This window comes from Thamnophis sirtalis, unplaced genomic scaffold, assembly GCF_051295495.1.
Source record: "Thamnophis sirtalis isolate CommonGarterSnake01/CBP01778 unplaced genomic scaffold, rThaSir2_p1.2 scaffold_7, whole genome shotgun sequence".
Classification (NCBI taxonomy): domain Eukaryota; kingdom Metazoa; phylum Chordata; class Lepidosauria; order Squamata; family Natricidae; genus Thamnophis; species Thamnophis sirtalis.
Window position 1 is genome coordinate 85,772,540 of NW_028261387.1, and position 26,123 is coordinate 85,798,662.

Here is a 26,123-nt window from a genome sequence, read left to right on the forward strand (position 1 = left end):
AGATTCAACCTGGAAATAAGGAGGAATTTTCTGACAGTGAGAACAACCAACCAATGGAACAACTTGCCTTCGGAGGTTGTGGGGGCTTCATCACTGGAAGCTTTCTAGAAGAGACTGGACTGCCATCTGTCAGAAATGGTGGAGGGCTTCCTGCTTGAGCAGGATGGGGTTGGACTAGATGACCTACAAGGTCCCTTCCAACTCTGTTAATCTAATCTGATTTAGTTTGTTAGAAGATTGCAAAAGGTGATCAGATGACCCCGGGATACTGCAACCGTCATAAATGTGAACCATTTGTCAAGCAGTTGAATTTTGATCACATGACCTTGGGGATATTGCAATGATGCTAAATATGAAAAATGGTGACAAATCACTTTTTCAGTGCTGTTGCAACTTCAAGCAGTCAATAATTAAACTGTTGTAAATTGAGGACTATCGGCAGAGGTGGGTTCCTACCAGTTCGCACCTATTCGGTAGAACCGGTTCGTCAAATCTACCAAACCGGTTAGAAGACGTTCCACCAGTGGACCCGGAAAGCAGGCCACACCTACAGAAGAGGTTCCAAACTTTTTGGAAACCCACCACTGGTCCTTGGATATGATTATTCTACACTATCATGCTCATATTTATAAAGCTCAGTGCCTCTGTGAAAGGTAAGGATGACTACTGCGTTTGTGGTGCAATCAGAACATTACATGTGTTGAAGTTGTTTTAACGCAAACCAAAGATGCCTTTTAAAAAACAAGTTTACATCATATTCTTATGCATGCCAGTGCTGTGTGAGAGGTAATTTAAGGTGGTTCTGACAAGTTTCATTAGCATCTTCATATCCGGTCACATGGGCGGCAAGCCACTCCCATCCGGTCACATGGGCGGCAAGCCACTCCCACAAAGGAGGCCACACTAACAGAGTAGGTTTGAACAATTTTTGAAACCCACCACTGACTATCGGTATTTAATGACCACTATAGAATGATGCTAAGCCAAAAGCTCCTTGCTATTGCTGAGCTGATTGACCTACCAAGATTACTGAAAATAGCTTTGTGAGTTCAAGTGGTCTTTTCTTTGAAGGGTTGCAAAGGCAAAATGGAGGAGGAAGAGAGGAACCTGAAGCTAGCAGATTATCAGGGCTCCAGGGCTGGGTTGCTCCTGGCATTACTGCTGGTTTGGTATGTGCAAATATTTTTTTGTCCTTGATGAGTTTCCATCCATTGATTCTTGTCCTGCTTTCAGGTGCTTTGGAGAATATGTTGACCACTTTTTCTTTCGGCAACCCTACAAATATTGGAAGACTGCTATTGTGTCACCACCTGCAACCATTACTTATATGTTTTAGGCTCCAGTCCCCTAATCATCTCTTGTTACTCTTCCCTGCACTCTTTCTAGAGTCTCAAAATCCTTTTAATATCATGGCAACTAAAACTGGATGCAATATTCCAAATGTGGTCTTACCAAACCATGATAGTGTGGTACTAGCACTTCATGTGAGCTTTATTCTACCCCTCTGTTGAGTGTACTTGAATTGAAAAGAAGTTTTATATAGTGGGGCAGGTGCCAGCTTAGAAGTCAGGAGACTATGAAATGTAGCCCCCACCTTATCTGCAGAGCTGACTGGGTGGCTTTAGGTCAATCACTCTCGCTCAGCCCTAGGAAGAAAAAATGGTAATATGCTTGTGAAAATCTCACTAAGGAAACTGAATCAAGACTGACTCACAGAATAATCATCTTTGTTATGGGGATAACAACCCCATAATCCCTCGCAGGGTGGAGTCTGGGCAACTGAATGGAGCTAGTATTTACTGGCCGGATACCATACCTGTCGCCAGTACAGAGTGTTGTTCAACAGATATATTCTCATTGTGCCCAGAGAGAAAGAGAGAAATATGAGACTGACTCACAGAATGCACACACTTATTTAATTCTTGAAGAAAGAGGTATGCCAATAATGGCAACCTACTCCCTGTCACACACACTGCAACAGGAATCTACACCGATAAATCAATCCATTTCAAAAGGCAATAATGGTCTTTTTACAGTCTCATCTCTTTGACTTCAAGTGCCCTATTCAACACAAGATCTATAAGATTTATACCAGGAGGGGGAAAAAAAGATTGGACCATCTAATTGCCATAAATAAAAGTCCAATTGGGTCTTAAAACCTTATTTATCTTAAAGCTGTATCTAAAAGCCTTTCAACCTTCAAAAGATAGCACAGCAAATCCCTATTTCAGGTGTGATAAAGTTTAGTGGGGAATTGTGAAAAGGGTCTTCTAAAAAGAGACAACAGTTCTGAATGTTGTACAAAGTAGGACTTTTTGCTAAATAAGAACGAATCTGTCAGAACCTGCAGGAAGCGAATGTATTTCGCTAAACTTATCTGTAAGATAAAATGACCATTATTGCAATGCTTCTGACTTTCATTTCTGAATCCCGGAGATAAAGGTAGTTTCTTTTATCTTGAACTCAATTCCTGGTGATTACAAGGAGGGCAGTCACAGCATTTTCCGGGCAAGAACATAGAAGTGGTTGTCATTGCTTTCTTTCAAGACAGCTGTTGACTATCCAGCCTAGCCCCCATTTCTGGTTTACCCTGTTGGTTTCTCATTTCAAGGACTAACCAGGCTATCCTTGCTTACTTCCTCAGGCCAGACAAGATCAGCCAAGGGCTGAATCTTGCTGAGATCTGAATAACAACCACCTTCTGTTTCTGTTGACAAGCCAAAGACTATTTATGAAAGTCTATTTTTTTTTTCCTGTAACCATCATCTCTCTCCTGCTCTCTATGCCCTCCTGGGCTTCTTACATTCTATGGAACTCCAGAGGAAGTTTGTGAGCTGTTCTGTAAAAAAAAAAAAAGAACTATAGATTATTCACATCTTGAGAAAAAAATATATCATAGTTGGAAAAGGTTTATCTTCAGCTTGTCTTCAACTTGCACCTTAAAAACAACTGGGGGGCACAGATACATTTCATGTCTCATTCAGGGTGGGGGGATTAGATTCCTATAAGAAAATCTAGTTGCTATGGCATCTAAGAAAATTGTTGTTATTGCATTTTAACAGATGTGGGGGGAAAAACCTCACCAATGCTGGAATCAAATCAGGTAGTTTGAGGAAGGGAGGGAGGTAGGGGAAGGGAAGGGAAGGAAGAGAGAAGGAGGGAGGGCAGAAGGAAGAAGGGAGGGAGAGAGAGAGGGAAAAAAGGAGGAGGGAGGAGGGAGGGAGGAGGGAGAGAGGGAGGAGGGAAAGAAGAAAGGAAGAGAAGGAAGGAAGGAGGGAAGGAAGGAAGGGAGGGAGGAGGGAGGGGGAAGGGAGGGAATGGAGAGAGGGAGGGAGGAGGGAAGGAATGAGGAAGGGAGGAAAGAAGGGAGAATGGAGGGAGAGAGGGAGGGAAAAAAGGAGGAGGGAGGGAGGAGGGAGGGAGGATGGAAAGAAGGAAGGAAGAGAAGAAAGGAGGGAAGGAAGGGAGGAGGGAGGGAGAAGGGAGGGAAGGGAGGATGGAGAGAGGGAGGGACGAGGGAAGGAATGAGGGAGGGAGGAAAGAAGGAATGAGGGAGGGAGAGAGGGAGGGAGAGAGGGAGGAGGGAGGATGGAAAGAAGAAAGGAAGAGAAGGAAGGGAGGGAGGAGGGAGGGAGGGGGAAGGGAGGGAGGGGGAAGGGAGGGAAGGGAGGAGGGAGAGAGGGAGGGAGGAGGGAAGGAATGAGGGAGGGAGGAAAGAAGGAAGGAGGGAGGGAGAGGTGGAGGGAGGTGGGAAGGAAGGAGGGAAGGAAGGATGGAGGGAAGGTGGAAGGAAGACAAAACACAGTTGTAGACTGTTTTAGTTTAATCATCAATTGTAAGACTTAAACATTCCATCTTTGCCAGTTGCTTCTTTTTCAAATCCTTAATACAACGGAAGTCATAAATGTTCCTGCAGCACTCAAAGACCTTAAAAGCTTTTTGTTTAAGAGAAATACATAGATGAGATGAGGCCTAATTTACACTGATTAGAAACTGACAAGACAGAATTCTTACAGAAGCTTCTATTTGTCTTCCTTATCATTATTTTTCTTTTATTTTTTGCAAAATCTCTTGAAATCAACCATGATGGAGAACAGCCCCACAGGGCAGAGAAATTCTTCCTTGGTTTGTTTACCAACTTTCTGGGGGAAAAATAGATTTTAGAGAAAAAGAAAATTCCAATGAACTCCTCAAGGGTGACTAATTAGTAAGTGTATATACCATGTTTCCCCAAAGATAAGACAGGGTCTTATTTTCTTTTGACCCCCCAAAATAAGCGCTTGGCCTTATTTTTGGGAAGGTCTTATTATTTCTGAGGTGCAGGAGGATTAGAGTTCGTAATTTTGAATGGTGACTAAACAAACTGTTGTAAGTCAATGACTATCTGTACACCAAACATTAAATAAGAGTGACCTAAATAAGGATAAGCTAACCTGACCAGACCTGATCTGAAATAAGGGTGAATAGAAAGAAGGACTAGGAGAGACATGATAGCAGTGTTCCGATATCTCAGGGGTTGCCACAAAGAAGAGGGAGTCGAGCTATTCTCCAAGGTACCTGAGGGTAGAACAAGAAACAATGGGTGGAAACTAATCAAGGAGAGAAACAACCTAAAACCAAGGAGAAATTTCCTGATAGTAAGAACAATGAATCAGAACAGAATACCTGTGGAAGTACCTGTGGAACAGAAATTACCTCCGGAAGTTGTGAATGCCCCAACACTGGAAGTCTTTAAGAAGATGTTGAATAGCCATTTGTCTGAAATGGTATATGGTTTCCTGCCTAGGAAGGGGGTTGGACTAGAAGACCTCCAAGATCCCTTTCAACTCTATTGTATTGTATTGTATTGTATTGTATTGTATTGTATTGTATTGTATTGTATTATTGAAATGGAAATACTCACTATATCTTCATGGTACTATCAGCTTTTTCAATGCAGTGGAAACCGCTGGTAAGACTTTTTTTTAAAACTTCAGGGTTTTTTAAAAAAATAAATAAATCAGAAGTATAAGCTAATCATGGAGAATATCACATGTACTTTGTCATGAAAAGGGATTGGCTCAGATGTATACTTTATGGCACTGGGTTTCAAAGATAAGAGGAACAATGAGGCATTAAAGTCAAAAGCTCCTTTTGCAACAGAAGAAAAAAAAGCTTTGTAGAAATAGAAAGAAAGATTGTGTTTCATTTTTTGGAAACCTCTCTGTGGGATGTGTGTGTGTGTGTGTGTGTGTGTGTGTATGTATATGTATATGTATATGTATATGTATATGTATATGTATATGTATATGTATATGTATATGTATATGTATATGTATATGTATATGTATATGTATATGTATATGTATATGTATATGTATATGTATATGTATATGTATGTATGTATCGTGTTTCTGTGAAAATAAGACCTGTTCCCAAAATAAGCCCTACCATGCCCAATATAAGCCCTACCTCAAAATAAGCTCTGCTTAAGTACCCGTACAGCCCCCCCCATTGCCCATTCCATCTGGTTGCTTGTGGTGCCATGGCTGCAAGGCCTTTTGCCCCGCTAAGAGCAAGCAGAAGAAGTGGGCCTCCCATGTACTTCCAAAGTAAATGGGGGGGGGGGATTAGGACATCCTTGAAAATAACCCCTAGTGCTTATTTTGGAGCCCAAAAGAAAATAAGACTGGGTCTTATTTCGGGGAAAACACAGTATGTATGTCTGCATTTGATCTCTATAGACATTATTCTCAAATGATGACCAGGCAAAGCCAGAGGGTGGGGTTAAACACGTCATCAGTTTGGAGTCACTGCGCCCCTAGTAAGAGATCTAGGTCCATCCTGCTTTTAAGACCATTGATTCTTACTTGGCATCAATTTGCCTTGATCATTAGTAGAACAGATACTTGTGAATAGGTTGCATGAAACGTACTATTTTTAAACTCTATCCTGGCTCTTGATTTCCTGCGCCTTGACATTATATGCTGAAAGGGAAAGTGTGATCTGCATGCAAATTGAATATTGTGGAACTGCTATCGGTTGAAAACAAAATCTACAAAGCAACCCTATGCCAAAGCTAACCAGCATTGTTGTGACTGAGAGATGCTTGTTCTGTGAAATGAAGTTTTCTCTTAGGGGCGTACATAACTGCCCATGCTACTGTCTTTTGCTTCTGGATACTAGACTATAGAATAATAGAGTTGGAAGGGACCTTAGATGTCTTCTAGTCCAACACCAACACCCCGCTCAAGCAGGAGACCCTATACAAGTGTTGTGGTCCACCAGTGGCCTGGAGAACTGGCAGCAGTCAGACAGAGAGGAGGTTGGGGAGGAACATGGGCCAGTCCTGGAGTCTGGGGAAGGCTCTGATGAGGGCTTTGCATCGGAGGCAGAGAGAGGGCCAGGGCCATCTGGGAGTTATGTGCTGCCTCCAGAACCTCCAGAGTTGGACAGAAGTGAGGCAGAGGAACAAGCTCCCCCCGTTCCCAGTGTGTGCATGCGCAGAGCTGCCAGAAGGCAAGAACAATTAAGACAGAAGAGATGACTCAGAGTAAGGCTTGGAGGTGATTGGCCCCTCCCATAGGACATAAAGGAGGAGCAAAGGCACATGAGTCTTTGCAGGAAGCAACTTGGTTCATGCTGGTCAATGTACCTTTTGAAGTTCCATTTTGACTCTTTGCTCTGTGTGGCCTTGCCAAGCTAATTGTCAATTAAGTCTTTGGCAGTGTTTTCAAAGAAGATAAAGGTGGGTGCTTATCATCCTTATCCCGAAAGACTTTGGCAGCCTACTGTCGGACTCTTTACAAACTATTTGGGACTCATAACAGGCTGTGAATAGATGTAATTCACAGCCTTTGAAATAAAAAAGAGGGTTTTTGGACCTAATTGTGTGCTTTTTACTGTATCAGGAAGCCTAGGTCAGAACAATGTTATACTCTTACTTACACCACTTCATTTTCACAATAAAAATGCTCTTCAAAGTACATTACAATATTACATACAGAAGGTGAGTAACTGTGAACAGGGCCTCGTGATCCAGGAACACACACTACTGACACACAACACAAAGTCCATTGTACAAATAGCCTTCCTGGCCAATTTCTGAATATTTTGCATTACATTGTCCAATTTGCCCAATTCTGCATTAATTTGAGGGCCGTTCCCATTGAAAGCACATGGATGCTTACAAATGCTTTGTCGTTTTTTTTTTTTTTTAAAGAATTGACACAGTTCTAGCTATTTTGACTGAGCTGAGGCATTGAGACGGACACGTTTTAGAGTCACTGGGTTTTTCTTTTCCTTTCTTGCCTTTCTTCTCTGCGCTGACATTCCATGTTGAGGAGTGTCACTTCAGATTGTGTCACTCTCCCTCAACTGTGTCCTGCAGCATAGCATAACTGATGCAGGCTGACATCACCTGCTTGCCTAGGATTTGCCAACTTTTAAGAAAAGCTTCATTTGCTTCCTCAAAAAAATATGTGAGCTAAAAAAATTGTTATTTGTGGAACTGGCCGATCTTTGACCCATCGTCATTAAATATGTATATCCTGATTAAATGAGCTGAATTCTAGTTTACGTGGCATACACTTGTTTTTCTCATAACAAACCCTGACGCTTTTTGATCCTTGAAACAAGAAGCTCAAAAATCCTTTGTTTTCTTCCCACCGTGTTGTTTTAAGATTCCTGGCATCCTAAACTCTTATTGAAGAACTTTGTCTCAGAACTGACGTGACTATAGAAATAGCAATAGCACTTAGACTTATATACCGCTTCATAGTGCTTTACAGCCCTCTGTAAGCAGTTTACAGAGTCAGCCTATTGCCCCCAACAATCTGGCTCCTCATTTTACAGACCTCGGAAGCAGTGGTGGGGTTGAAAATGTTCCACTACCGGTTCTGTGGGTGTGGCCTTGTGGGAATGGCAGGGGAAGGATACTGCAAAATCCCCATTCCCTCCCCACCCCACTAACCTGCTTTCCAGCTCCGTTCTCCTGTTCAGGACAACAAAAGAAGATCAGCTGGGAGGCTGGGAGGCAACAGAGTGGGGCCAATCTGTTTGACGGTTCTCCAAACTACTCAAAATTTCTGCTATAACTTCTCCAGAACCTGTCAGAACTGGCTGAATACCACCTCTGCTCGGAAGGATGGAAGGCTGAGTCAACCTTGAGCCTGGTGAGATTTAAACTGCCAAATTGCAGGCAGTCAGCAGAAGAAGCCTGCAGTACTGCATTCTAACCACTGCACCGCCGCTGCTTCTTAGGGTGGTAATACAAGTTGGAGAGAGCTTGACTGTACTTTTTTGCCTCAAACTCTCCATTGCTAAGATGAAATTCTCTCTCCATAAATTAATGTCTTAATTTCCCTAAAGCCCAAGTGGAAAAGAAAGAAGATAATTATTTTCTGGTGGGGTTTTTTTGTTGTTTTTTTTGCAAACAATCTGAAGCACGACAAGGCCATATGATATAGTTGTGAAACAGAGGCGAAGTTTGTCTGTTGTGTGGGAAGGTGTGATTGCATGCATCTAAAAGAACAGGACCAGGTATTATTTAACTTAATTATGGTTTCATCTGAAAAGGCTCCTCACCTGAGAAAGATGACAAAAGTGTCCTTGCTTTCTTGGGGCCTTCTGCATCAGGTGAGCCAATCCATAGGACAGGTTCTGGAGCAGAGACATCAGCATTAAACCACATTTTTTTTCTTTCCAACCCTTTGATCCAGTTGCCCACCATTTCTGGAGCTGAAGGATCTGGTTACATCCACTCATTCCCTTGTCCTCATGCTGTAATGTATTCCAGATGGGCCTTGAAGACCATAACTGTGTCAGGGTACCAAGTAACAGCCCCAACGAAAGAAAACTCCAAGTCTTGAGTTTCTTCAAAGTTCCACTTTTTTAGAGATGTCATATTGGCACATCTGGGAAAACCTGGAAGCTTTCAGATTCAGGTTTTTCCCACCTGAAAGTCCCTGCCCAGCACCCACATGTCCAGGATATGGTCCAATCAGGCACCATCCAAAACTGGAGATGCCTCCCAGTCACACCATCACAGCTGCAGGGCAAGGTGGCCTTGACTCCCTGAGAAAAGAAAGTTATTTTGACTATATAAGACCCATACTCCATATAATCCCTCCTCCCGTTTTCCCACAGTAGAAAGTGTGGAAGGCCTGAAAGCCCAAATGTAAATGATGGCTTCCAGGTCTGACAGACTGAATACTACCCAGAAATAGCAATTAGCACATGATGTAGCATCCTTCACACTAGCCAGGGCAATTCAGTATTGCTCTATATCATCATTGTTGCAAGAGCTGAATGGTTGCCGGTTTGCCTCTGTAGCAAAGGTGGTATTCAGCAGGTTCTGACCAGTTGTGGAGAACCAGTAGCGGAAATTTTGAGTAGTTCAGAGAACCAGTAAATACCCCCTCTGACTGCCCCTGCCTCCCATCTATTCTCTGCCTCCCGAGTCCCATCTGATCAGTATCCTTCCCCTGCCATGCCCACCAGCCACTCTCACAGAACCAGTAGTAAAAAAAATGAATCCCACCACTGCTCTGTACAGTTCAAGGCATCATGTGTCCTAGTGGACAACCATTTAAATGTGAGCCAGCAGTGTGCAGCAGCTGCCAAAAAAGCCAACACAGTTCTAGGCTAAATAAACAGAGGGATAGAATCAAGATCACATGAAGTGTTAATACCCCTTTATAATGCCTTGGCAAGGCCATACTTGGAATGCTGCAGTCAGTTTTGGTCACCATGATGTAAAAAAGATGTGGAGACTCTAGAAAGAGTGCAGAGAAGAGCAACAAAGATGATTAGGGGACTGGAGGCTAAAACATATGAAGAACTATTGCTGGACCAGAGTATGTCTGGTTTAATTAAAAGAAGGACTCTGGGTGACATGATAGCAGTGATCCAAAATCTTCAGGGGCTGCCACAAAGAAGAGGGAGTCAAGCTATTCTCCAAAGCACCTGAAAGCAGGACAAGAAGCAATGGGTGGAAACTAATCAATGAGAGAAGCAACCTAGAACTAAGGAGAAATTTCCTTAGAGAGTTAGAACAATTAATCAGTGGAACAACTTGCCTCCAGAAGTTGTGAATGCTCCAACACTGGACGTTTTTAAGAAGATGTTGGATAGCCATTTGTCTGAAGTGGTGTAGGGTTTCCTGCCTAAGCAGGGGGTTGGACTAGAAGACCTCCAAGGTCCCTTCCAACTATGTTATTCTATTCTATTCTATATTCCACACTATTTCTTCTCCTGTGGTAAGTCTTCATCCTGGACAAAAAAAAATCACCTCCTTACTCCTACCATTCAGTAAACTTTAGAAGGATATCTTTTTCCAAATGGATTTGTGGAAAGATGCAAGGTTGGAAAAAGTAGTTGAATGAGGATGAATCTTGCTGTTTGGTACTATAAGATGGTGTGATTTTTAATACAAGGTTACTTTGAAGGGATGATAGTATTACGTGTAGATATTCTACAATTAGATTCACAGGGTAAAGCTAGTGGAAACTTAATAAAGTTCTAATCAAGAACCTAACAGTTATTATGGTAGCATCTCAAAATATAGGCAGTTTGAGGAACAATGGTTATATTTCCAAATGTTAAGAAAAAGCTTTATATATCACTCCAAGAACTCAAATCACAATGAGTACAACAATAGATTTTAGCAGTGATGAAATTTATTTTTTTTACTACTGGTTCTGTGGGCATGGCTTGGTGGGCGTGGTGTGGCTTGGTGGGCATGGCTTGGTGGACATGACAGGGGAAGGATACTGCAAAATCTCCATTCCCACCCCACTCTGGGGCCCGCCAGACTTGGCATTTGCCAGTTCTCCGGACTCCTTAAAATTTCTGCTACCGATTCTCCAGAACCTGTCAGAACCTGCTGGATTTCACCTCTGGATTTTAGTATTCAATTTCAATTTGCAAGTCCCAATTGTAATGTTTTCCCTGAATCCAAGTGTTACCCAGAATAACAACATCAATGAATCAGATTTCCTTCATTTCAATAATCATTATATCAAACATGTTATGAACAAGAGGCCTGTCTGTTTGGATCTTAATGCCCCACAAGATTTTAAACTGCTCAATTTCCAGATCCTTTTCAACTTGATGGTTCCAATAGATTTTTTTTTTTAATTTATATTCAAATCCAAAGCTCTGGTAAAGTTGCCAATGGATAAACTGGCAGTTTGGCCATGATGTTGCTTATCAGTTTGTGAAATTTTGCTGCAGCTACTAATTAAATGGTCCATAGTTTCATCGTTGTTAGTTTAATAGTACTATCTGGTCAGTCATAGCTGCCAATTCTTTAGCTAGTGTTGGTCTTTATACACCTCGAGTTCTTCCCAAGAACCTAGGATATCATTTATGTATCGGCCAGGGGTAGGTTCCTGCCAGTTCTAACCTCTTCTATAGAAGAGGTTCCACAAATCTACAAAGCCGTTTAGAACCGGTTCCAGCTCCCTCCCCCCGCCCGTCCGCACATCATCAAGATAAAGAGCGAGAGGAGGAATTCTGGGAATTGAAGTCCACAAGTCTTAAAGCTGTCAAGTTTAAACACCCCTGGAGGGTTTTTTTTCTAAAGGGTTAGGGGTGCAAGGGTCTTGTAACTTGACAGCTATAAGACTTGCGTGCTTCAAATGCCAGAGTTTCTGAGCCACCATTTTGGTTGCTAAGCAAGAGCATTGTTAAATGAGTTTTGCCACATTATACAAGTTGGCCACACCCACCCAGTCACGTGGCTGGCAAGCCACTCCCACCCAGTCACATGGGTGGCAAGCCACTCCCACCCGGTCACATGGGTGGCAAGCCACTCCCACCCGGTCACCTGGCCGGTAAGCCACTCCCACAAAGCAGGCCACACCTACAGAAGAGGTTCTAAAAAAATTTTGAAACCCACCACTGGGTCTAGTAAATATATGGATCCAAGCAGTGACGTCTTTTGCACTTGACAGATAGAAATTTAGTGAATGTGCAGATTTTCTAAGTTCCACGCCAGATTTTTTGTGATGGCAACTGGCGCGCCAATAACCACAGGAACTACCATTCTATGCTGTAATCTTTCAACTTTGATTGTCAGATTTTGATCTTTGTGATCTTCTCCAATTCTTATCCTACTATTGTCTGCTTTTGTCACATCAATTCTTCACCTTTTCTTTTTCTCAAGCAGAGTTAAATCTGGTGTATTATGAGACAAAACTTTATCAGACTGTATTCAGAAATACCACAATATTTTAAACTGCTTATTTTTGGACTACGTTTTCAACAATATGCTCCCAACAATTTTTCAATACTGGCACATGATATTTTTGATAGACGTTCCAGCGAATCATTTTTGGAAACTGTTTTATTTTTTTATAATCAGTTTGTACAATCCTACGTCTCACTGTACACTCTGAAGTTTGAATCATTTGATGATGGTTTTTTTCAATTCTGGCCTTGATTGCATTACTTCAAATAATTTGCTCTTAAGAAGCCAAAATCAAGCCTTCTGGTTTTTTAAATGCTCCAGTTGTGAGCCATTACTAGTTTTTACCTTTATCCACTTTCTCCTGGATCTTTTGAAGGAATTGACCATCTAATGCTTTTTTTTAACCAACATTCTGCACTTCATTCTTCCCTGTGATTATTTCATGATAATATTGTTCGCATAGTCAGCCAGATGTTCGGATGGATTTGGCATTTTATCCACCTATCGAGTCCTTCCCAAGGATCTGGGATAGTACAGTAGATGTTGATGTTTGATGATGTTAAAGGTATCATCACAGGATGCAAACTGTTTAATTAAAGCTGCCTTTTGCAATTGATTGATGGTGAATTTGTCAATGCGGATGGTGTTTAAATGGTGCTCCAGTTGTTTTACAGTTACACCAATGAACCTATTCAGGGGTGAAATCAGAGGTGAAATCCAGCAGGTTCTGACAGGTTCTGGAAAACCAGTAGTGGAAATTTTGAGTAGTTCGGAGACCTGGCAAATGCCACTTCTGGCTGGCCCCAGAGTGGGGAGGGAATGGAGATTTTGCAATATCCTTCCCCTGGAGTGGGTTGGGAATGGAGATTTTGCAGCATCCTTCCCCTGCCCCACCCACCAAGCCCCGCCCACCAAGCCACACCACATCCACCAAGCCACGCCCACAGAACCAGTAGTAAACAAAATGTGAATTTCACCACTGGGTGAAATGCTCTGAAGTCTGCTACTGGTTCGCTTTGCTACCAGTTTGCTGCGTGTGCTTTGCGCGATTTGCGTGCATGCACACCACAGATGCTACCACGCAGCACTGAAAAAGGAGGGTTTAAGAAGGCTTTTCCTGCTTTCTAGAGAATATAAGTCATGTAGCATAGCTGATAGCTGTACAGCTGATCATCAGAACTACTGGTTCACCCAAACCGATAGCAAAAAAATGCTACCGGTTCGAGTTAAATTATTGCAATGTGGTGTCTTATAGTCCTGAAGTCAGAATTGTAGTAAATTCTATCTGGAGCCTCCCAAAACAATGTTCTATGCCCCATGGTGGTTAGAATACATATGAACTTAATTATGGCATGAATAAGAAACAGGGTAGCATCATTTTAGCAGGTATGTATGTATTTATTTCTGCTTACCTTTCCCTTCCATTTTATGTATAAAAGTTATTTATTTATAAGATTTATTTATAAATAAGTAAACAGGAAGTGTGCGGGAGGCAGAAAGAAATCAAGTCCGCACGCACTTCCATTTCACAGAGAGTTTCAAACATTTCCCTCAGCAAACAAATCTCAAACACCTCATCCAGTTGTGCTAAAATAGACACGCTAATATTTCTTTGTTCTACAGAACAGGCTTTAATGTGAACATCAGAGACAGCAGACGGCTTGATAAAATATCTAGCCTGCATAATGCTATTAAAATTGCTATGATGGAGCAAAACAGGATTTCATGTCAAGCCAAATTGTCCTGAAATGCAAAAAAAAAATATTTCATGAATATTGTTAGAGAGGAAAATTGTGAGCTTTCAGAAACATATGCCACGTCAGCATTCTCATTCTTCCCTATTTAAAAAAAAATAACAAGTATAATTTTGCAACTAAGGATCTCAGGGCTTTCTGGTTCAATAAACCCAGGAATACAGTCAAGATCAGTGATGGCAAACCTTTTTGGCACAGAATGCTCAAGCTGGAAGGCGCTTGTGCACATATGCGCATGTGCACACGCCTGAGCGCTGGGATGTGTGTTTTCTTTTTTTCCAGACAAATTTCAAAGTTTCAACAATGACATTCAAGACCCCCTTTTTAATATTGATGAACGTGGGGAAATTAGAATATACTGAAATGATTATTATAAATGAGCTGTATAAAATGTGACCCAGTCCATAAAGTATGTGTCAGCGTTCCAAATATCATCCAAAATTAAATCAGAGTCCAAGGCAAAGTATTGCTCTAAGTTCCAATTTATTAAGAGAGACATGTTGGCACATCTGTGGAAAACCCGAATCTGAAAGCTTCCTGGGTTTTCCACCCAGTTGAAAGTTGATGATCCTGCCTCCACACCCACAAGTCCATCACATGGTCCAATCTCCCACTGCCATGCTGGCAGTTCCACCCATCCAGTTCCGGTCAGGCTCAGAGGTGCCAAGACAAAGGATGACCTTGGCTTTCTAGAAAGAATTTTGTTATGGCTACATATAATTTAACTTCTTACAATCCCCCCTCCCATTTTCCCACAATAGAAAATGCATAGTAGAATAATAGAAAGTGTGGCAAGCCAAAAAATGACCTTGGGCTTCTAGAAAGGGATGTTTTATTTTGACAACAACACATTCTACTCCTTACTAGAGCCGAGGTGGCACAGTGGTTAGGGTGCAGTACTGCAGGCCACTTCAGCTGACTGTTATCTGCAGTTATCTGCAGTTCGGCGGTTCAAATCTCACCGGCTCAAGGTTGACTCAGCCTTCCATCCTTCCAAGGTGGATGAAATGAGGACCCAGACTGTGGGGGCGATATGCTGACTCTGTAAACCGCTTAGAGAGGGCTGAAAGCCCTATGAAGCGGTATATAAGTCTAACTGCTATTACTATTCCCCCTCCCAATTTCCCCACTAATGAAACTGAATAGTAAAATAACAGAGTGTGTGGCAGGCCAAAGATCCTAAAAGGAATATGACTGCAGGCCTGACAGTATGTATGACAACATTTTGTGCATGTACAGACCATTTTAGATGCAAATTTTAGATGCAAATTTTGCATATGCACGTGCAAAATGTTTTGTATCCCAAACTAGCAGTAATGCCAGCGGTAACCCCCCCCCCCCCCTGGTTAACGTGACCAAAGACATCTGAGGAGGGTGGGAAGTTTCTATTCTTTTTATTAATCTGAAGCATGGGAGTTTTCCAGTGCTAGCTTCAACTTTCTAAGTCAGTGTTTCTCAACCTTGGCGACTTTAAGTCTTGTGGACTTCAATTCCCAGAATTCCCCAGCCAGCTGTGCTGGCTCGGGGATTCTGGCAGTTGAAGTCCACAGGACTTAAAGTTGCCAAGGTTGAGAAACACTGTTCTAAGTTATACTTTCTAAGAAAATACTTAATAAAAGGTCTTTCAAGCCTGAATGGAGCTTCTGATTCCTGATTCAATTGGGTTCATTGCTTGGAACAATGACAACTCACTGATAAGGTTTTTGAATTATCTATAAATTATCTATAGAAACAAAAAGCTTCTTATGGGAACCATTCAAGACCCCTTGAAGAATTCTTGAGTAGCAAGGAAAGTGAGGAAGAATCATAACTTATTCCTTCCTTCCCTCCTCCCTCTCTCCATCCCTCCCTCCCCCCTCTCCCTTCCTAATGGAAGGCTTTCATTTTGAAAGCGTTATCTAGCTCTATTTATTTATTTATATTGATTGTGTTTATATGTGGCCCTTTGTCAAAGAAGTCAAAGTCACACGCATAGGGAATATCCCTCATTTTATTCATGACAACAAGCTGTTGAAGTACGTTCCGTTCAGACAAAATGAGACTGTTTCAAAGTCAGCCAATGAGACGTGAGGTGGACAGAGACTTGCTCATTGCTCCTTCATTCAGACCAGAAAGTTGAAGAAAATGTGACAGCAGTATTTGGGATGCTTCAGGGAAGGATGACAAGTTATGGATATAAAAGACAGGCAAGAGGGATATGTAAGCCAGGGGTACAGCATACATATAGAAGAGCCGAGGTGGTGCAGTGGTTAGGGTGCAGTACTGCAGGCCACTTCAGCTGACTGTTATCTGCAGTTCAGTGGTTCAAATCTCACAGGCTCAAGGTTGACTCAGCCTTCCATCCTTCCGAGGTGGGTGAAATGAGGACCCAGACTGTGGGGGCGATATGCTGACTCAATTTGCTAAAAATCTGTAAACCGCTTACAGAGGCCTGAAAGCCCTATGAACCGGTATATAAGTCAAATAAATAAATAAATAAATAAATAAATAAATAAATAAATAAATAAATAAATAAATAAATAAATAAATAAATAAATAAATAAATAAATAAATAAATAAATAAATAAATAAATAAATAAATAAATAAATAAATAAATAAATAAATAAACAGACAAACAAATAAATATAGCCCTATGAAGCGGTATATAAGTCAAATAAATAAATAAATAAATAAATAAATAAATAAATAAATAAATAAATAAATAAATAAATAAATAAATAAATAAATAAATAAATAAATAAAGCATGATGTTTTTTCACATAACAAACCAAAATGGAACTTTGTAGATGAACTTTCTGGTATCTGATTATAAATTGTGATTCTGTTCACGACTCTTCCATACCACATGCAGGGGTGGGATTCTACTGGTCTGGACCAGTTCGAGCGAACCGATAGCTCCAACAATCAGCTGGGAGCGAACCGGTTCTCCCCGACGATCAGATGGGCCCACCCTCCCGTACCTTTATCTTCTCAGCTGACTTGCGCAGAAGAGCAGATTGCTGCACGAATCAGCTATGGTGCTCCTCTGAAGATACCCGGAAGTGGAGATTTCTTCAAACTGTGCATGCACGCCCAGCATGCATCAGGCACGGACGCGTGGGAAGCATGCCCATGTGCGCAAATCGGGCAGTCACTGAACCGATTGCTAAACAGCGAAGATCCCACCACTGACTGCATGTATCACATACTTTGAACATTAAAGATAGCTCATGAATGAAAGAGAATATGTGTGTCCCTGTATAATGTTATATAATCTATATAATGAGATATAGAAGCAAAGGCAGCGTCACAAACAGGCTGAAGAACAGTTTTTATCCATGGGCTGTAAAAATCCTGAATGCAAAATAGCATCATAACTACGTAGTACGATATACTTGCAGGGCCGGAGCAATGTGTAACATGCTCACAATGGGGGCAATAGTACTGTGTGTTTTTTAATATGATTTACTGGGTCAGGGATTTCTGTTTTCACTGTGAGTTGGATTGTGTTGGGTTTGGGTTAGGGTTTGTGTTGGGGGGATGCACTAAGGGAGGCTCAGCCAATTTCATTGTATACATCAGTGATGGCTAACCTTTTCTGGACTGAGTGCCCAAAGCCCCCAAATGCAATGCGCCCCCACCCATGCGCTCGTGTACTCCGCCCCCTGTACATGCACTTGCACCCCCCTCTTGCCCCCCTCAAACATGTGTGCACGTCCCCCACCCACCGCATGCATGCATGACCACCCTGCACGCCCTCCATCCCCCTACACATGCGCAGGAGAGACATGAAGGCCAGCTGGCTGGCGAGACGCGAGCACACATGCACAGTGGAGGTGAACTGGGGTGACGGCTCGCATGCCATCAGAGAGGGTGCTGTATGCTACCTCTGGCACGCATGCCATAAAGTTTAGCCATCATGGGTATACATGACAATAAAGGTTTGAATTGAATTGAATTGAATTGAATTGATGTTGTAGGATCCAGTCTGGGTCGATCACTGGGAACAGAGCAGAGGTGGTATTCAGTGGGTTCTGACCTGTTCTGGAGAACCGTTAACGGAAACTTTGAGTAGCTCAGAAAACCGGCAAATACAACCTCTGACTGACCCCAACCCCATTTATTCTCTGCCTCCCGAGTCCCAGCTGATCGGGAGGAAATGGGGACTTTACTGTAACCTTCCCCTGGAATGGGGAGGGACTGGAGATTTTACAGTATCCTACCCTGCCACACCCACCAAGCTACACCACGCCCACCAAGCCACGCCCACAGAACCGGCAGTAAAAATATTGAATCCTACCACGGGACCAGAGGTTTTGATATCCGAGCTTTTGGACTTATGGGAGTTTCTCAGGGATCTTGTGATCTTGATCCTTTTCGTGTATTTCTAGTATCAGGATAAGGGGATCTTCTATTTAAAGGAATAAACTTTCCTTAGCGTTTTACTGCTTTGGAGAATGTGGCTTTAAGAGTAATCTACAAACCTTTCCAAAGAACAAGACACATTTGAGTGATGCTTTTCCTCCTTTGTAGCTCAACTTTTTCAGGCTTAATATTTAAAGTAAAACATTTCTTCACCTGGGAAAATGTAGTCTGGATAGATCCTGGAGCCATAGGTTTATTAGTTTTCAGAACATTCCCACTGCAGGATTTTATTTTACTTTATTTTTAAAAGGAGAACACAGTTCAGCAACTGGCAACAAATGCAATTGATTAAAAAAAAAAAATCTACATCTATCCAGTTAGGCAGCATTTGGAGTTAGTATTTGAACAGGGGAAATGCCACTGGGGTTTGAATACTATTTCTGTCATTTTGCCACAGCTTGGAAGCAATTGCATCCAAAAAACATGGCAAATTTAGGAGAATGTATATTCAATAAATCTCCCAGGTACTTTGCCATGCAGAATAGTGTATAAAGTCAATATCTAAATGATTTCAGTTGGCTCATGTCACATCTCACAAAAAAGTTATTTACATTCATTACCTTTTATATCAGCTTATATGCTGTATTTTTTGAGGAATTCTCAGAGTCTTAGTATCTTAGTCATGTGGAGAATGGATAGATGTATTTAGATGTTCAATATATGATGGATGATAGATGGGATAGGATAGGATAGGATGGGATGGGATGGGATGGGATGGGATGGGATGGGATAGAATAGAATAGAATAGAATAGAATTCTTTATTGGTCAAGTGTGATTAGACACACAAGGAATTTGTCTTTGGTGAATAAGCTCTCAGTGTACATAAAAAGACATGAAAAGATAATTCGTCAAGAATCATAAGGTACAATACAGAATGATCTTCATAGGGTACAAATAAGCAATCAGGAAATAATATCAATATAAATTGTAAGGATACAAGAAACAAAGTTATGGTCTTGCAGTCATGTGGGAGGAGATGGGTGATAGGAACAATGAGAAGACTAATAGTAATACGGCTTAGTGAATAGTTTGACAGTGGTGAGGGAATTATTTATTTAGCAGAGCGATGGCGTTTGGGGAAAAAACTGTTCTTATGTTTAGAGACAGAGACAGAGAGACAGACAGAGAGACAGAAAGACAGACAGACGCACATTCTTCATCTTCCCGGATGGGCTCCGGAGTCATCGCTGGCCGCGCAGAGCCTCACCGCAGCTCCACGCCGTGGAAAACATAGGCACGCGCACACATCCTGTACAGTCTCTGAGACTTTGTAACTTCTTCTCACTCGCCCGGGCTTCTGCAGAAGCTTCCCTCCGAAGCCCTCTGAAGCCCACCGAGGGAGGAAAGGCCAGTTGGGAGAGGGGCTTTGGTCCTGCTCCGGGCTGTAATTGTGTGTGTGTGTGCTCGCCTATGTTTTCCACAGCATGAGGCCACAGCCGGAAGATGAGGAATGTGAAGGGGACCACAGAGACCTCGTCCTTCTGAAGAGGACCTGTCCTCGAAGAGGGCAAATGTGGTGGCATCAGTCTTGGGGTGTTCTGTGGAGCCTCCCAGGGAAAAACACTGCTGCCAGATACTTTTAACCATATATTTTGATCCTATGACTGCAGAATGCTGGAAAAAAACATAAATTTAAGCCAGTTGTTGAGCCAGTTTCAAATGTGATTGGAACACTCAACAAGATGACCACAGTATGTTTGTGTGTGTGGGTTAGTGAGAGAGAGAGAGAGAAAGAGAGAGAGGGAGAGAGAGAGAGGGAGGGAGGGAGAGAGACAGACAGACAGAGACACAGAGAAAGAGAGAAAGAGAGAGAGGGAGGGAAGGAATCAGAGAGAGACGGACAGACAGACAGACAGACACACACACACATACACAGAGGGGGAGGGAGGAACGGAGAGAGAGACAGACAGACAGAGGCACAGAGAAAGAGAGAAAGAGAGAGAGGGAGGGAAGGAATCAGAGAGAGACGGACAGACAGACACACACACACACACACACACACACACAGAGGGGGAGGGAGGAATGGAAAGAGAGACAGATAGACAGACAGACAGAGAGACAGAAAGATAAAGAGAAAGGAAGAAAGAAAGAAAGAAAGAAAGAAAGAAAGAAAGAAAGAAGAAAAAAAGAAAAAAGAAAAAAGAAAAGAAAGAAAGAAAGAAAAAGAAAGTGGGAGAGAGAGATGAAAGAAAGGAAAGAAAGGAAGGAAGGAAGGAAGGAAAGAAAGAAAGAAAGAAAGAAAGAAAGAAAAAGAAAGAGAAGTTATGACCATAATTGAGCCCAAAATTTTGGTTGCTAAGCAAGACTGTTGTTAAATAAGTTTCACCACATTTTCGAAGTTGGCCATGCCCACCTGGTCACATGACCATTGAGCCACTCCCACAAAACAGACCACACCTACAGAATGGGTTCTAAAAAATTTTGAAACCCACCACTGCAAAGAACGTTATTGATTACAGTGGAGGAAAGCATGTTAGTATTTACATGGCTATCTTTCCTGCAATCTTAGAAACACTGAACAGTAAAAATACGAAAGAAATAAATCAGCGCTTTCATTTTAAAGAAAGAAAAGTTTTAGGAATGGTCTCTCTGTGTGTCTCTTTTCTTTGGCAATATCACCGAAGGCCGGAAAATGGCTTTGATCATTTCTACAGGGAATTCCCAACAGACTTTTTTTTCCACTTGTAACTTGAAATAGAGACTGTGGTTCATTCCAGCCCGAACAAATCTAAAAAGAAGTCATGGTTTAATACATAGGAGAATAGCGAGGTGAAAAGGGTGGGGTGATGCAAAGGGAATGGACAGAAGGGATTTTTAATGTCTCCTTTTATTCTGTAGCAATTCTCAGTCATCCAGGTCATGGTTGTCCCAAAAGTGCTTTTTCAGGAGACAACTGGACTTTCTTGGTTTTTTTTTCTTTTGAAGATGTTTTGCTTCTCATCCAGGAAGCTTCTTCAGCTCTGACAGGATGGTGGGGAATGGAAGGATTTGTACTCCTTGCATACAGCTGGTCATTTGCAGCCTTTTAGAGGGTCGTTGAAGCACTTGGAGGTTTATCTGTGTCCTGAGGGCACCTGAGTGGTGCTCCTGGTTCCTGTAGTCTGCAATTCCCCTCCCTCTGGAAATCCATTTCTACTCCCACCACACCATTCAAAGGGTGTTGTCAGTGGTGGGATTCAACCAGTGTAACAACCAGTTTGCTGATATCTGCTGTGTTTTCTGGAAAATAAGACAGGGTCTTATCAGGTGCAGTGGTGCCAAGACAAAGGATGACCTTGGCTTTCTAGAAAGAATTTTGTTATGGCTACATATCATCTAACTCCGTACAATCCCCACTCCCATTTCCCCACTTTAGAAACAGCATAGTAGAATAGAAGCATGGCAGGACAACGATCCAAAAGGAACATGGCTTCAGGCCTGACATAGATCTATTTATAGGCAACTGTGCATGCGCGCAGAACAAAATTGTGCGTGCACTGAACCGGCAGCAATGCCGGCAGAAACCCACCCCTGCTTTACATGTCAGATAATGCAGCCTAGTTACTGAAAACAAGCATTTAAATAATAATAATAACAAAGCAATTTAAATCAAGTTCATTTTGAAAAAAGGAAGCAAGGCTTGGACCCATTTTTAAAAGATCTGTCATTCAAAGTGTTGATGGCTGTCTTGCACTGGGAGAGTAAATAATGCATAAATAAGTAGATCTTCAGAGAAGCAAATTCTCATGGCTTTAATGAGGCTTTGTTACATGAGCTTTTTGTTTTGCACAATATCTTATTATCAGTGGAGAAAAGAAGTAATCAATTTGACTTTATTTAACCATATAAAAATATCAGCCTCCTGAAGGCAGGAAGGAATAAGGGGATTTCACACCGACTCAAAATGAAAATGTAATAATAGCTTTACCGGCGCCTTTCTCACCATCCCCTCACCCAGATCATTACAACCATTTCTTTAGGGACTGTTCAAAGTCACAACAGCACTGAAAAAAAGGGAACTTGTAACTGTTTTTCGGCACCTACAACCGTTGCAGCATCCCCGTGGTCACAGAATCAAAATTCAGACACTTGACAACTGACTCATATTTACGACCGTTGCAGTGTCCTGGGGTCATGTGAGCCCCTTTTGTGATCTTCTGATAAGCAAAGTCAATGGGGAAGCTGGATTCACCGAACAGCCGTGTTACTAACTTTACAACTGCAGTGTTCACTTAACGACGGTGTCAAGAAATGTCACAAAATGGGGCAAAACTCAACCACTACATTGCTTAGCAACCTAAATTTTAGGCTCAATTGTCATCATAAATCAAGGACTACCTGTCAGGGTTCCAATTAATACACCCAAAGCCCACAGAACTCCAAGGCAGGTAGATTCCTCAAAGAACAGATTTATTGGATAGATCATATTAGCACAGACTAGTGAAAACAGATTCTAAAGATTCCCGTGGTTTTCACCTAATTAAAAGTTTTCTCCTTTTTCCAAACAGTCACATGGTCCAATCTGGGTACTGTCCAGTTGCTTGGTAACAATCACTCCTCCTCTCTTCAGCCACCTGTTGGAATGTCCTTGGTTCCCAGGGGAAGGTATTTTGTTTTGGCTACAAACCCTAATTCCCCCGCTCCCTAACCCTCAACTCCATTGTGGCAACCCCGAAGCCTCAAAGATGGCCTCTGTCAGGTCAGCTTCAGAATGGACACTAACTACACACACCTGACAAGATGAGGAAGGAAAAGGAGATGTTTGTCTATCCTTCAAATACAACAAAGCTATTCTTACATCATATTTCTATGATGTATTTGCCTACTTCCCCTCTAGAAATAACTTAGATATAAAACTGGATTGCCTTACCTCAGCGCATTTCGAATCCATATGTTTTATGCGAAATGCCATCAGTGCCAAGTCTCAGGGATACTATAAATAACACAGCATCCGTTTCTTGCTCAGCATCTTCCATGGCCAACTCCAAAGAGCAGATCAATAACTGATTAAATATTTTTTTAAAAAAAAAGAAAGAAGAAGAAAAAAAGGATTGCTCTGATTGTTGGGAAGGGAGCAGTGGGAACAGGGACAACTGGACCATCAGCAGTACTTTTATTAGAAGGTAACAAAATGGCTACCTGAGAGACCGTCTCCTGCCACTTACCTCCCAATGACCAACAAGATCGCACAGGTTGGTCCTCCTCTGGGTGCCGTCAACCGGACAATGCCGGCTGGCAACTCCCCGGGGGAGGGCCTTCTCTGTTGCTGCGCCGGCCCTGTGGAACGATCTACCTGCAGAGATCCGGACCCTTACCACTCTCCCAGCCTTCCGTAAAGCCATCAAGACCTGGCTGTTCCGGCAGGCCTGGGACTGTTGATTGATATCTAGCCCCGCTTAGATGGAATGGATGATGTGGACTTTTAATTGTATTTTTTATTCTTAAATTTTAAATGTTTCTTTTGTCTTGTTGTGAGCCGCCCAGAGTCCCAATGGGAGTGGGCGGCATACAAATTTTATTAAACTCGAAACTCGAAAATGACACAGAGAGCAGATAGAAATCATTGCACGCTGAAGATGGGGGGAAACAGAAATTAGGCTGGAAGTTCCAGCCATGTGCTTTGTGGTCCAAATCAATTTGAAGAGGAGACCAACCTCCAAAGGACCTGAGGGAAAAGAAGTAACAGGTGGAGAGATTGATAGTGCAGATAGTGAAATTGAAAAGATGGAAACCAGGATAGCAGTCCTCACTTGGAAGAAGTTTATATAATGAAAAACAGAATAACATAATTCGAAGGAACCTTGGAGGTCTTCTAGTCCAACCCCTGTGCTCAAGCAGGAGACCCCATACCATCCCAGACAAGTGGCTGTCCACTCTTTTCTTAAAAAGCCTCCAGTGATGGAGCACCACAACCTCTTAAAGCAAGTCATTCCACTGATTAATCGTTCTGCCAGGAAATTTCTCCTCAATTCTAGGTTGTTCCTCTCCTTGATTAGTTTCCATCCATTGTTTCTTGTCCTGCCCTTGGGTGCTTCGGGAAATAAGTTGACCCCCTCCTCCCTGTGACATTCATTTACCTCTGCTGCTTTATAATGTGCAAGATGAGATACTCTGAGCCTTTTTACAATCCAGCAGCATAGAAATCCTGAAATACAAGAGATAATGTGAATGATTCTGCTTTCCTGTTGTTGTTTTGAGGTATTTTTCCTTCTCTCTCTCTCTCTCTCTCTCTCTCTCTCTCTCTCTCTCTCTCTCTCTCTCTCCCTTCCTCCCTCCCTCTCTCCCCCTCTCTCTCTCTCTTCTTCCTCCTCCTCTTCCTCCTCCTCCTCCTCCTCCTCCTCCTCCTCCTCCTCCTCCTTTTCCCTCTATCTTTTATTTTAGGCAGGTGACATGACTAAAAGTTAGACAGGAAAGAATGAAAAAAGTTTCTCAATAAAGGGTGATACAATTAAAAGCTAGAATAAGTGATAGAAACAAAGGAAATATAAATGTATACATTTTTATCTTACAAAATGAAAGTAACAATGAAAAAATGTGGAATAATTGAATAATGATAGATTGCAGCCTAATATAAAGGTGTATTGTTATTAGAAATACAGTATATAAATTGATTGAATGTAATAGTTACGTTTAATTTGATTAGTTTCATTTTGATTGGAATGCATGGCGCCAACAGTGGTGAAGAACTGTTCATGCATTGAGTTGACATTTTCATTAAAAAAAATTAAAAACTCAAAAGAAATAGTGATCATGAGCACATCAACATTTCACGCACAGGAATTCCACCCAAACTTGCCTCCCTTTCAATGAAATATCCAAATATCCATTCTCTTTCATCGCATTGAATAAATGGAACCTGGTCGGAGGATTCTCAGCGCCAATCCAATTGTAGGAAATTGCGTTTCTCTCGAAGCAGAATGATCAAATTAAATTATTAGAAGGTTACCAAGAAAAGTGGCTGCAGGTAGGCCTCTAACCCAATCCCCATACATTCTGTGCTTTATATAATAAAATCCTTTTATTATATATCTTTTTTTTTCACTATACGGTACATACATGTGGGAATTGTTTATATGAAGCAGCTCGATTCATCAGCAGCTGCTGTGCAGAATAGATTGGTATAATTTCATTGCCTTTATTGTAATTGGGAGAAGGATTTAAAAGGGTCAAATCCCTTTTGAGCATCACCAATATGTTTGACTAGCCGTTTTTTTTCCTTTTCTTTTTTCCATAGTTTCTTTTGAATGCAAAAAAAAAACCCCAAACCACCCACATTTATGACCCTTAGTTGCTGCTGACCTGAAACTCAAAGCCTCCTGCATCCTCAGAGCATTTTGCCAAATCCCATCATCCTTGCCCAAGGGACTTCTTCCAATGCTTATTTCTTCTCTCGCATCGAGAATGTGGTTTTGACTTGGAAAGAAAAAAAATGCAATAAAAATGTATTGGCAGGAATGTGCAAATTTTATGGTTAGGAATTAGAAGATTTACATGGGGAATGATCATCGTTATTATAATAGCCGCAAGTCTTGCTCGGCACCAAATATTCTGTAAATATTTTGGACCTTTCCATGAAAAATGCTGTTGTGGCCCTTAAATCAATGGTGAGAATGGCCACCGAACTAAATTTTACAAGCAGGCACTGAGGTGGGGAATGTCAAAAGCAATCAAGATACATAGGGATCGAATCAAGATCACATGAAGTGTTTAATACCACTTTATAATGCCTTGGTAAAGCCACGCTTGGAATACTGCATTCAATTTTGGTCGCCACAATGTAGAAAAGATGTGGAGACTCTAGAAAGAGTGCAG